At 39.1% G+C, this 14,225-nt stretch overlaps 1 protein-coding gene across 2 annotated transcripts in view; it reads left to right on the plus strand.

Moving 5' to 3' along the window:
- Window positions 1-14,225, plus strand: part of TSPAN9 (tetraspanin 9) — a 172,163-nt gene that overhangs the window by 4,786 nt on the left and 153,152 nt on the right. For both annotated transcript variants that reach the window (XM_051780836.1, XM_051780837.1), the window contains exon 2: window positions 5,707-5,751. The gene's annotated coding sequence lies outside the window, so the exon portion shown is untranslated. The remainder of the gene's footprint in view (window positions 1-5,706; window positions 5,752-14,225) is intronic.

Below are 14,225 nucleotides of genomic sequence, written 5' to 3' on the forward strand. Positions count from 1 at the left end.
GCATGATCTTTGGGCAGAACCCAGCTGCTTTTGGCTTGTTTGCAAGCACAGTAGAAAAGGAGGCATCTGACCGTGCTTCACATGAAAGAAAGAGATGTGGGATCCCCAGTAAGTAATGAGCTGCGTTTTGATGCCAGTGAGTTGTATTAGGCTGTTAGATTGCCTGTTGAGGACGGGTGAAAAAGTTCTATTGTTGAAAAGCTTTTAAAATCAAGATTATAAAACAGACAGGCAGGTTCTAGGGATAGCTGCAGGCAGATGAGGCAGACTAAATTATAAAAATATGCTCCAATAAGCCTTTAAGTGAACAAAGGTATTAATTAAGCTTAGCATTTCTTTGCAGTGATGTGAATATGATATTGTAATATTATGGTTATACTGAAGTAGTAACATAAATTTAAAAGTTTTGAAGTTTGCATTAATCCTTGTTTCAAAAAGTATAACAGAAAAACTTTTCTTATTAAAATTCTTTTGAAAACACTTCTCCCTTTTGCTGTCAGAGTTTCTCCTTTCTAATGCAAACGCTGTCATGCTGTTCTAATGCCTAATATTTCTGAAGGTGGAAGTGACTAATAGCTAGGGTGTTTATTTCCATGATCCCTGTTACAAATGCAGAAGAGGAAACAAACTGCATTAACTAGTGAAAAGCTGGCTACATTTTTGAGGCCGAGTCACTGTATGTCTCTAGAATCAGCTGAATTGTATTACCTGAGCTTTAGCTTCTACACTGATATTGCTCAAGTAGAGCTGCCTTTGCTGTGGGCAGTCTTCACTGATTTACAATTGCTTGGGCTGGTCTGTGTAAACTCAAAATAAGGATATGATGGAGTATATCGACCTCATGCAGGTATAGGATCATGAAAACTGCGTTAGCCATATGTGGCATGTGCAGGGAGGACGCAGGGTTAGACTGGAGAAGGAGCTCAGGGAGGAGTGGGTGGGAAGGCAGGAACCTTGAGAAGGCACTAGGCTAAGGGAGAGGAAGTCTGGACCCCTCCCATGGGAGGAAGGGCTGAAAAGGAAGGATGAGGTGGTACACTGAACAGAATGCTGAAATGGCACACCCAGCAAGTCTGAAGGAGACTTAGCTCAAAATTTTGAGACTCTGTCCTAGGGAACAGGGATCAATGCAAATCATAGAGAACAGAGGGCTGTGGGAACTTTCCTGTATTTGGTGTCCTTCAAATTTACTCCTAATGAAATTAATTTGACCTGCAGGATTGAGGGAGGCAAGACTTGAAGTTGAAGGAATTCTGGCTTTAGGACACTGGTGCAGAGAACTCATAGAAAAGAAAATGTTGTGACAGAGCTAGATGGTAGGTTTAGCTCTATTCATGGGCTGCACTCTTCTCTATAACCTCTAGGTAATCATTACTAATTTTCAAATGCGTATGGATACAGGGGCAAAGCCTGAGAGACAGCACTTAGTGTTACTAACCCAAGTTCCTTGTCTTGTGCAATTGGGTGGTCAGTGCTGTCTGTTCAAGTGCCTTATGGCAGTATGCTGACAAACACTTTTTATGGTGATTGCAGCCATACTCAAAACTCATGTTAAGCACAGGCAAGGAGACTTTCTATTTTGATTTGCACATTTCTAAAGGTTAAATAATTCAAGAGTGCTTTTGAAAGCATATTTTCCTTTCTCTGTGTCTATTTCTGTTTTTTGCCTATAATTCTGCATACAGTTGAGTGTAAGGTAGTGTTCAACTAGCTTTATTTTAGACAGTTCCCTGATTTCTTAAATACATACTTATCCCCAAATCACCTTTGCATTCCATTTTATTTTAAGACTGTAACCATATGTGAATGAGGGTTGTTACTTGACTTTGTCTGAAGAAAGTGCAGCTGAAGTTGTGAAGGATAGAAAGCAACGTTTTAAGAATGTCTAGTGTGTTGTTTCCACTGGAGGACAGTCTGCACAGTATTGTTTATATATATTTATATACATGTGGACAAAATACCATTAGGGGAATGGGATAATGGTTCTGGCAATAGAAGAGACCTGTACTAACATGCAGATGGGAGCATGTCTCCTTGTAAAATAAAGACCTAAATGGCTGGCTTAAAAGCCTGTACAGGAAACCTTCCAAATATAAATAAAGTTATTCTCTTTCATACAGCAGAGCATTTGGATCTCTCCACTGCTGCTGTGCTGTCTCACAAAGTTTTGCCAAGTAACAGTGGCTCTGAGTGTTAAAAAGGCTCTTGCTGATCTGTTTCTCAGCAACGGAGAAATAGCAGGACAGGCAAGACTTTGCATTCATAGCACCTGGGACACTGTGGACAGCAGCAGAGGCAGATATGGGGAGTGTTGACACCTATTACTGAGCTATTTGACACCATCAAAGATAAAGAGCAAGAGGGAAGACCTGCAGCTCTGGGAAAATTTCCAATATATTCCCCTCGCACCCACTCAGGATGGAAGATGGAATAAATCCTACACTCTGAAACTTCTCCTATTTCAGGTGGGTAACAGGGAAGACTCAAGACAGTATTTTGGGTGAATATGGTCATAGATTAGGATAAGGTGGCCATGGTAAAAGTACTTGCTGGGACCAGTGATCCATAGAGGAATATGACTATTTGTAGAGGAAGAAACTTCATTGTGAAGAGGAGCTTTTTGGATGTGTTCTCTATTCCAGTTATACAGGAGGCAAAGTGAAAAGGACTGTGAAGCAGAGAGGGGATCTTCTAGGGAAAACCAGGAGGAGGAAATGAAAACAGTGCCTTAAGTTCCCACACCAGTGTAAATTTATCTGTGTGCCTTTCAGTTTTCCAAGCTCCATGTTGTCCCACTGTTCCCTGATGAATAGTCACCACAAAGCATCCCCCAAAACTTAAACAAGAAGCTCTTCCCTTTTCATTCTGTTTTTCTTAAGATAATTTCTGAAGACATGTCTTTGAAAGCAGTCAGTTTTCCCTGAAAAATTCACCTTTCATTTCCTGCTCTCCAGGGAGTTCGAAGAAGTCCCTATTGCATCTTGCTTTCTTTTATGAAAGCAGAAACTCCTGCTTGTGTCTCATTGTACCTTGATTTTCCCAGCTATGTAGTCTCTATCTTCAATTCTTCCTTCTTATTCTGTTCTCTTTCAATTCCTCTTTGAAGAGCTGAGAAAGTTCATTCTATGGTAAAAGAGCCATAGATTCTGTTTTGCTGTCTTTAGTCCATTTCTTCCTTGCTGTTTCTACATTAAACTACAGCAAGGGAAGCAAAACAGGTCCAAGTAATTTAGATATGTAGCTGGTTTTCTGAACTGCTTTTTAAAGAGCTCTTTAAAGAGAAATATTGCTTCATGCAGGAATCCCCACCTTTCTTCCTGCTTTAGCAAATAGTATTTATTTAATCTGTTTTTAAAATTTGAAAGTGATTTCTCAAAATTTTCCTAGGGCTCTTGTCTGTTTTGAAGGTGCTAAGGTGTCCCTCTTAATTTAAGAGACACTGAGAGGTTATGTTCTGTGCTCAGTGTTCTTCTTAAGTTAGTAAGAGATTACTATCAGACTGTTTCTACTTGGATCACTAGACAGTGCAATTTCTGTTTCAAAGATCTGAAAGTAGTCAGACATGTAGGTTTTAATTTTGTTGATAAAATCCATCCATCCCATACTTCAGAAATAGAATATCCCCATAGCAAACTCGAAACTGTCAGTGGCAGCCAAAGTAGGTATTTACCTGGTGCTGATAACATTAGTCCAAGGCATCCATTTACAAAAGCAAACAGACTTTTCTCACCCTTGGGGCATGATTTGAGGAACTGGAAGACAAGCATGCTTTATTTTAGAGGATGAAGTATGGTGATGTACCTAACAGTTATCAGGAGATGTGTCTACCTGAGCTTTCTAAAGGAGAAAAGATCTACATTTTCTTCTGGGTTTCGCTAGCTCTCATATTGTAGGACTCATGCTTTGAAAGGTAGACCCGTCTCCTTACTTCCCTCAGCTGTGAACTGTGAGTTGGAGAGGTTGCCTGGCTGCTGAGTACAGTTCCCTACTCATGTAGACACCATGGTGAAAGATGCAAATTTCTGAAGGATGTGCAGAGTGGCTGTTCCAACAGCATCATTCACTGCAACAACCTTGTACCTACCTGATGCCTGTGCTGAGTCTTGGGGGGGCATGAACTGAGCTCTTCAGTTCATCTGCCTGTGAATTTTCATTTCACTGGTTCTGGTCTGTCAAAAGGTTCTTGTTTCTTTGAGTTTGTTGTCAATGTTAACAGCAAGACCTCTTTCTTCCAGCGGTTTTCTTGAAAGTATTTAATTTTCCTTTCTTAATTTTACTGCATAGACCTGGTTTTGTCAAGCCAAGCAGTGTATCTCTGATGTGGCTAGGACTGCTGTCTGTCACTGGATTACATGACTTGAAGTACTTCTCTCAGACCATTGGCTACAGATCGTGCTGTGTTCGTAACAGTCTTACATCAGTGGTAAATGGAGTTCATCTCTAAATGTGGTTGACAGCATACTGTGTGTGACATCAGTTTGACTAACTAGCCAATATTTATGAGTGGAACTGTGGGAAACTTGGATTATTTAATTATCAATTTTTTTTTTCCAGTTTTTGTTTATTGCTGAGCAACTTTTTTACTTCTGTATGAGTAGTTCAGTGGCTGAAATTGTTGTCACTTCTGTCTTTGGGGAGCTATTTAGGTTGGGTGGATTTCTGAGTGTGCTTGACATAGAGCCTGACATCAGTGATGAGCCTAGTGCTCATGTAGTATTAGTTTCCTTTAAGGAAGGTATATAGAACTGATTTGTATGTTATGTTTAGGTGTCCATGTGCTCAAGCAGGTAAGTAAATGCACTGTGAAATCAACAAAAGTGTTTCATTATCTTACTTGGTACAGCGAAGCAGGCCAAGGGAAAGCATTCATTTAAAAATCAACAACAGTGGAATAATGGAAACATTTCTGGTGACAAAGTTTAGTGAATAATCACAATTCTTTTTTAAATTATCAGTCTGTACTTTTTTTGGTATGCAGCTGCAATAATTTTGATGGGCTTTTAAACACTGGAGATGGTACTGTTCTGTGTCTTCTCCATGTGGCTGGAGGAAGGCCTAGTCTCACTCTGGTCAGTTTGCTATTTTTGACATTGGAGTAGTGTTGTTACAGCCCTAAAAGTTCCAGTATGAATTGGAGAAGGTGGAATGCTTTTACGTGGTGTGGATTTGTGTGAGTTTCATTCCACTTTGTTTTACTGGAAGCAAAGGTGAGACCAGTCAGAAAGTGAGGTTAGTGTAGGATGGTTCATCAGGAAAGGTCTTGCTTAATTTCTGTTTTTTTTCTGCTGTAGGCAGGTCATCAGATGTCATGGTGATAATGGGGGACCTGAGTTCAAAGGGTAGAAGCACTGAATTTTTCTGACTAGTATTTCTGACTTCATTGACACACAACTTTTGCTTTTCCCCATGGTCTCTGTTTTCTCTTTAGTTTCTGTAAATCCGTTTTAATATTTTGCTAATTGCTATTATTTAAATTCAAGTCCAGATGAAATCAATATATTATGCCCTGGAGACCAGTGTTTAGACTTACTCCTTCTGTTCAGAAGCAGGTGGAATTTGACATACCTTTTCCTGTTTTTTGTTTGGGTTTGCTTTTTTTTTTTCCCTCCCTTAATCTCTTCTTTCTGTCCTCCTAAGCTAATTATATTTGTAGTGGGAAATGGGTTCAAAAGGCAAAAAAGTTAATTTTGTTCTTCTTCTCTCCAGGTTTGATCTGTGACTTTTTCATCGGTGTACATCGAATTACCTCAAGTAAGTAAGATCTCTGTGAAGGATACTTGGAGTCAGTCAACCTTGGCTTTTGTACTGCTCACATTGACATTAAGGGTAGATGAGTTGGTCCAACACTAAGCCCTTAGGAAACTTTCTTGTAATCCGTTATTTTCTTTCCACAAGTGCTGAGAGAGTCCACACTAACATGGTTGTTGTTGGGGTTGTCTCCAAATGCTGCTCTAAGTACCAAAGGAAGTGTAGCAGAGGAGGACAGTAATTCTCTTCACTATATGCAAATATTCTTCTTCCTCTCTTTTCTTACCAGTGACATTTTTTGGGAAAGAAAGCAGGGAAGAACAAAACAGGGTTCAAACTGATAGCACTTTCATTAGTCCATCTATCCTTTTGTGCAAGGGTAATTCTATTAACACCCTATTCTATAAAAGGTTGGAAAAATAGACTTATCGTGGAGGAACCCACTGCTACCCTGGGGTTAGTTGTCTTAGTACAGCTGCAGGCCCATTGCTTTGTGTTTTTACATTCCCTGTGTTCTAAAGGGATTTAGCCTTGGCTAGAAGTAACTTTTCATTATGTTTCTGACATAGTAGAAGCAAGTTTTGCTCCTTTAGGAAAAGAAAAAGTGTGAGCTACCTCTTTGCTGAATGTCATGTGTTCTGCCAAAGGCTGCAAGGAGTGCAGGTTGGTAAGTCCAAGCAGTAATAGCAACAGAGAGATAATAGTCCACTCTTGCACTTGGCTTGCCAAGAACTATTTCATACTTCTGTGCTGCTGTGTAAAACTTGTAAAGACAACTGCAGGCAAAGAACATCTATTGTTGTACATTTTGGGATGAATGAAAGAAGATTATGGTCTGTGAAGGAAAAGAATCTCCTTGCAATTTGAAAAAGGTAGGAATATGTTAGGTGAGGCTAATATAAAGGAATGCTGACGCTTTCCTTTACACCTGTGTAAATCATCATTACAGGTGATGCCACACAATGGCTCAGTCTTGGGCACATGGCAAAGATGCATCAACCTTGGGATGCTGTTTATGGAAGGGAGAACTGAGAAATATACTGGGAGGGATTTTTCAGTGTGACACTTTCAGTGTCAAGGCAATAGTTCTCTTGTATAACTGCTCTGGAAAATTTCACTAGTGGGATCCGTGTGTTTCCAAGAGAAAAATTAATAATAAGATGCATTAATATGAGGTATACAACTAGCTTAAAATCTATACATTTGATATAGGACATGACTGTGATTTAACCCCAGTCAGCAGCCAAGCTGCTCACTCACCCCCCCACCTGCGAGACTGGAGAGAGAATTGGAAGGGTAAAAGCTGGAAAATTTGTGGGTTGAAATAAATACAGTTTAATAGGGAAAGCAAAAGACACTCATGCAGGCAAAGCAAGGAATTAATTCACTGCTTTCCACAGGCAGGCAGGAGTTCAGCCATCTACAGGAGAGCAAGTCCCCATCAAGGTGCCTTGGGAAGACAAACACCATCACTCCAAGTGTCCCCCGCTTTCCTTTTTCTTCCTCCCCCTTTATATACTGAACATGATGCCAAATGGTCTGGAATATCCCTTTGGTCTGGTTGGGTCACCTGTCCCAGCCGTGTCTCCTCCCAGTTTCCCATGTACCCCCAACTTGCCTGCATGGTCACAAAAAAAGCAAAAAAGGCTTTTTTTGACTCTGTGTAAGGCCTGCTCAGCAATAACAAAAACATCTCTGTATTGTCAACCCTGTGTTCAGCACAAATCCAAACATAGCCCCATTCCAGCCACTGTGAAGAAAACTAATTCTACCCCAGCCAAAACCAGCACAGACATGAATAGCTTCCAGGTATTTCTGTGGCAAGATAAAGAATGAAGAGATAGTTGGGGGTGTTAGGCATCAATGCAGGTAACATCTGTATTTGTAGTAGATGAGACACAATGTTTTAGTATGTAAGATAAAGAACCTATGAAATTTCATGCTGTCGAATTTAAGATTGTTATAAAGAGTCTTGACTTAGTCATAAAATGTCTCTGCTTAAGGCTGCTGTGTATTTACATCTTGCAATGAGTTTTTTGACTACTTTTTGCATGTGTGCCATGCTCTGAATCATACAGAATGGTGCTCTGTTGATTCCTGTGTCCTGGGAAAGCTGGGTGTTGGAGTACACTAGGGAAAGGATAGCTGGGGAAGATTGAAATGGTTATTATTTGTTCCAGGAGTTTTCTTTCTGTTCATGCTTGTGCCACTTGAAATTATTGCTGTACTGTGAGCTCTTTCATCTTGTTTCCACACCTTTAAAATTTGATACTGCAGAAATTAATGTAACATTATCTATAATGTTTAAACTGCCTTATGTTATGAAAGTGAGAATTCCCACAGCAGCCTTAACTCTGTCCCCAGAAGAGAAAGCAAATCAAGTGAGTGTCTTAAGTTACACCATTGTGTAGCACTGGGCACTAGGATGTACAGTTTGATAAATATTTACATTTCAGATCTGGTCCAAATCCATGGCAGTAATGAAATATCGTATGTTAATTATGCTAAATGATCATATTACACTGGTAAATGGGAATAGGCTTGATTCCCAGAATGCCGATCTGTGATTCACATCATCAAGGAGTACAAAAGAGTCCACATCCCTTAGAGAGGGAAGATAAATAGGATATTTCAAACGTTTTTTTGCATTGTTGGTAATATGCAATTGTTTCCTCTTTCCATTATGTTCCTGAAATCAGTTTCACAGCAGATTGAAAAATTAACATCCCATCTCTAGCGGTGCTTTAGAAATTACCTCACTTTCTTTACCTCGCTGATCAGTGTTAGCTACCAGATTTCAGATACTCTTTTACATTAATTCAAGGATTTTCTTTTCAAAGTTGTCCATTTCTGCAAAGAAGAAATGGACTTGAGCATGCTGAACAGAACGGGAAATGTGCTTTTTGCTTTCTGTAAAACATTCTCAGTCATATTAAAAAGCTTGCCAGACTTGAATTTCTAGAAACTGAACAATAAATTGTTGTTGAAATAAAGTGATTAAATACCTTGCTAGTGTGTGGTGTTAAAGTTTAGTGAAATACTGCTAGTCATCACTCAGAATTAAATACAGTGTATTACAAAAGCTATTGTAGGAGACTGCTCAGTAGAGAACTCAGGCCTAGATTGAGTAGTGGAGGTGGTCTTCAGTTTGTGAGATGCTTTGTGATGGTATGTTTTTGGCAGGCAGCCACTCTAGATAAGATGGACATTTTAACATACACAGTGTATTAAATAATGGGTTTTAAATTTTTAAGGTGTTGTCATATGGGAACAAGTTGGCGCTATGCCTTACCCATGTGGTGGACTGTGAAATCTTCTGGGGTGACCCTGGGCACCTCACTGGGGCAGGGCTGCTTTTCGTTTGTGTACTTTGTTTTGGACTGTGAGCAGGGTCATTGCTCCCAAGTTCATTATACTGCACCCAGCAGAGTGAGGTGCAGAGAGGAGGGCCTGGGAAGCACTGTACAAATACAAGCTGTAAAGTTTTATTCAAAATGAGATCAGACAAGCAAGATGAAAAAGGAAAGTATGAGAAGAAATTTCGTTAACTTATTTTGCTGTCTTACAGTCACAGAAATAACTTGGTGACCCGTTGTGCCAAAGGTGCATATTTGTAAAAATGTGTGAAGTGTGCTGGGGTGTCCACAGTTGGACCAACACCTTGTTCGTATCTGATTTGAATGACTTCTTGGCAGCAGTCTCTGTTCTTTGTCATAAGTATAAACTTGTCCAATTAAATGGATAATGGTAGATCACGTCTTCAGGAACATTTTTGGAAGTTGTGCTAAGGTAGCCTGAGGAAAAGAAAGTTGCAGTGGTCTTGGGGTTGGCCTTTGGCCAGGTCAGGGTAATTTTGTTTGCAGAGTCTCTGTTTAAAACAGAATCTCCATTTTAAACTGGATTCTGAGGTCTTGAGGCAGAATTGTAAATGATCCTGTCCTGTAAGTTACTAAGTAATATGATATAGCTGAATTTTAATGTGCCATAAACTTAAATTCCCATATATGAGAACGCCCTACTGGTAAAAGATAAATTAGTTACAGGGAAAGGAAAATTATTTGTCCCAGAGATACTGCTGAATTAATCGCTGGCTCTTCTCAGGTTGCTTGAACCTGGAATGTTTGTCCCCATCATTAATTAACATGTTTTCTTATTCTGCTCCCTTGGAATATCAGATTTGTGGCCCTCTCCCAAAGGTGGATTTTTATTAAAGTTTTTTAATAAAGAGAAAGATTTTCACCTGAGTCCTTAGTGACATGTAATCAAATCTTATGAATGATAGGGTGAGGCTGTTTCTTACTTGCTTATCACATGAGAGAAGGCATGGAGGAATGTGATCACCGATGGAGCACAATTTTTTGCTCTTCCTTGGCTTGTTGTCTCTATTGCTTGATACCAAGCTCCCACAGAGCTGTGATCTGCAGCTGCCTTCCATAAAGCTGTTCTTGAGTATGGCAGCCTCTGAAAGCAATTGCGGAGTCTGTCTCTTTGGTCTGACCTGGTCTGTGGTACCTGTTTTGTTACATGCAGCATATTGTCTGCACTCCATGATGAAATTAAAACCCTTCATTTTTAATAGTGATGTGTATACGTTCGTATGATAGCCTATTGGGCAGCTGTGACCTAAATTCAATTTCTTAAAGCAGTAGTTTTCATTTTTTCTACTATCAGGTCTTTAACATTTTCTACTAGAGGCTCTCTGTATACTAAATTCAAATCCACTTTGATTTCTGATTTATTGGCTGTTGTATTTAAGTCGTTTACCCAACTATTAATTTCTGCCTGGTATATCACACTTGTGTAGCTCAGCTTCAGAGAGTCTATGGGTGGTCAGGTGTGTTTGTTTTAAGGAACCAAGAAAGTGAACTAACTAGAGTACCAAAACTTTCACTGTCAGTGGGTTCTTTCTTTTTCTTCTTTTGCATAAAATTATTGCTCTTGTAATCCCTGAATGGTCTCTTTCAGTGTAGGAGAGAAATCTGTACCTTCATGTGGGCATGGGTGGGAATTTCAGGAGCTGCACTACTTTCCATGCTAATAGCCCTCATCTCCCCCCATCATTTGAAAAGGGATACTTCTGTCACTGAGCAGAAGCATTTGTGGTATCACAGAGGTTAGAGATGGCAGTGAGGAAAAAACATTAAACTTTCCAGCCCTCTGTAGAGCCAATATCAAATTGCTCCTAATTAATGTGTTTCTTGGCACTTCAGTTCAGTTGCTGCAGATTTTCTGGCAGCTGTGTGCCCCTCGGGCAGGTGAGCTTCCCCCTAGCAGAGGCACAGAAGTATGTTCCTGATACACTGGATACTTTTTGTATAGTGTATCATTATGGATTTAGAAGTCACTGCCAAGGCTATCGCTGAGCCCATTGCTTGGGCTGACAGTTTGGTGCTTTTGAAAAAAAAGTTGGGGATATATGTAGGTATCGAAAGTAGATGTTAATCCTCTTTCTTTCCCTTTTATCAAGCTAATTAATCACTTCCTTTGTGTGTTCCTATAGTGGCAGTACTGGGAGTCTGTTAGCTTGTGCTCAGCCCTGTGCTGTTCTTGACTAAACTGTGCTACTCAGCTGCTTTATATTTGCCATCCTGCCAGTTCCTTCACTGCCTGCCTCTGTATTGCCCTCAGGCTGACATGGAGATTAATTGACCTAGTAATGTTTCCTGTTTTAAAGTCATCACTCCAGGAATGTTTAAGAAGGAAAATAAGGGAGTTAGGAAACAAATAGTCGGTTAGCTAGGGTTTAGTGTGCAAGATCTGAAAACAGGTAACACAAAGCAGTATTATTAATGGAAAAAGTATGGCACAAATGCACTATTGCTATATAGAGTGCAGGATGTGAGAGATGGAAAGCCTATTGTATTTCCTCTAATTTGCCCTCAATAGTGGGTTTCAGAGGCTCATGCAGACATTCCCTGAAGTAACTCATCAGGAAACTTCTTTTCCAAGTGATCTGCATCAAGCAAATCCCAGAACCTTCCCCGATTCAATTATCTGATTGAATTGAGGGTTGATAAAACCTTTTTGGGGTTTGATAAGTTATTCAGTAACAAAGCCAGGCAATAAAGTCAGATGGAAACTGAAAGACGCATGAACTAACAAAAACCTGTCATGTGGACTGAGAGGAGGTAAAGCAGTAAACATTTTGAGGTGGCCTCTTTGATGCTATGCAGGATGGGTAAAATTTGAACCCAAGGTTGTTAGCATTTGGTTTGCCGCCTTGTGTTTATTTTTGCCTTCTGTTTCAGGGAAGAACATTAAATCAGGCTTGACTGTACATTGCTAGCGGTGGTAAGGATGACAGGAGATGCTGTGGGCATGGAGAGTGAGCCATGCATGGCTAAGGACAGAAATGGAATTTGATGTCTGTTACTCTGAGCAGGACTGATAACACAGATTTGTGTGGAGCAGTTACGAAAGCACAAACTCATCCTCATAGAAAAATTAGGTTGAATTTGGGAAGAAAGTAAGCTTAAAGCACAGTCAGACTTTGCAAGGGGCTCTATCTCTGACATGAGTGTTTACACACAGTGTTGACACTGTAGTTATTTTGGATTGTTCTCAGCCTAAGCAAGCTAAAGAATGATGGATTTGTCACGTAACACTGCCGAAAATAGGGATGCTAATATCAGTTACTCAGCAGAACTCATATCATCAAGCATATATTCTTGTCATAATAATAAGTTTTGTAAACATTTTAAAGTGTTTGTGCTATTTAAGGTGAAAACAGAAAACTAAGTAGTTTTAGCCACCGTTTTTTAAAAGTGGTTTTGATTTCAAAATGTATTTGCTTTTTTATAAGCATACTTAAAAATAATGTGAAGTCTAGCAATTAGTTTATATTGTCTCTGGAGATCTACTTTTACCCTAAAAAGTGTTTATGTATCTAATTTAAGTGTTATGTGCTTCTCTAACAGCATTACCTACTTGTTTCTTACATGTCTCGTTCATATTAAAAAGAATATAGAAACAGTCAAGAAGAAATGAATGAAGGCTGTGTTTTGTGACATGTATGATTTTTTCACTGTTTTGATGTTAATTTTTTATAATTAACATCAAACTTACAGTGTTGTAAGTTACTATACAATTTCAACTTACAGTATTGTGAGTGGCATTTCTTAAAATATGTATTATTAAACCTGTTTGTTTTTTTCTTGTGGCTTGTGATTCTAAGTTCTGTTCACCTGCTAGAAAGTAAAGATGTACTAAGAGCTGATTTTTGCATTGGGTGCCTCACACAGAAAAAGTCTCAAGTGTGGTCTTTGTCTGACCACACCTATTACAGTTAGTGCTGTTTGGGTCATTCCAGGGACATGCAAGATGGGAGGAGGATTCCAGGAGTAAATTGAATATTGATATTTTGCAGTTTTTAATAAGTAAATCAGTAGGCTGGAAACCTTCCTTGTAATTTATTATTATAATCTTGTTACTTAATTAAAGAAAAAAAGGATAATTTCCGGAAAGCCAGTGAGTATGGCTGTATAAGAGTACTAATTTTTGCCCTTTGCATTTACTGACATTTGTTTATGTCTGGCTTTCAAAGCTAATGGCTGAAATAAAAATCTCAGGGACAACACTGACCTTTGTGAAGATTTTTTACTTGTCACAATTGTTTACTGCTTTAGTCTTCAGTCTGCTGGTTGTTTTTTTTTTTTATTGCTGAGGGAGGTGGCTGTTTGGTTGGTTTGATTTTTGTTTTGTTCTTTTGTTGTTTGTTTTTGCTTTAAAGCTGCTCACAGTGCACCTTTTATTTATTGGTGTGATACACTGTGCAATGAAGACTTAAGCTGGCAAAGAGCTGGTGCCACAGAATGCACTTTTTTACTGTTTCCTGCTTTTGTATTTTCATGCGAGTGCTTCCTTTGATAGCAGCACAGAACAATACATAGCCTAAACTCTAATTTTATTTTAACAATTGTTACTTGTTCAGGAACAGTGGTTTACAGTTGGCTAGTACCAGTCATCTACAACTGGTGGATGAGTGTGCAGTTGAGGGAATCCAGCCAAGCTCAGACAAATTCCTGTTTGTTAAAGCATCCTGAGCTCCCAATTTGAAATATATTAAATGAGGCTGATTAACCTTTGATGAATGAGAAAATACGAGATGAATATAGAAAGAAATAAAGTAGTTTGGGCATGGAATATTTTTTTTAAGGGAGGGTTTGTAAAGAGAGAGAAAAAGCTACTCTTCAACATTGGTATAGGTTAAAATAGCACAGTGACTTTGTCTGCTCTTTGTTCCACTCGATTTACAGAAAGCTGCAGATCTGTTTGTGTACCCTTGTTTCAAAATAACATCTGTTAATTCACTTCTAGGCACTTTTATTTGCATCATCCTAAGTCCGTGGATACCCAATTAGAACAAACATATGAAATACTTAAAAATGAAAATATATATTATACATGCTGTCCTATCTTTTAATGTGGTAGTCTCCCAAGATGCTTAAAAGAAACACGGGGAGGTTCACTGAAACTCA

The sequence above is a fragment of the Manacus candei genome, unplaced genomic scaffold, assembly GCF_025592945.1.
Source record: "Manacus candei isolate 608988 ecotype Guabito, Panama unplaced genomic scaffold, ASM2559294v1 h1tg000014l, whole genome shotgun sequence".
NCBI lineage: Eukaryota > Metazoa > Chordata > Aves > Passeriformes > Pipridae > Manacus > Manacus candei.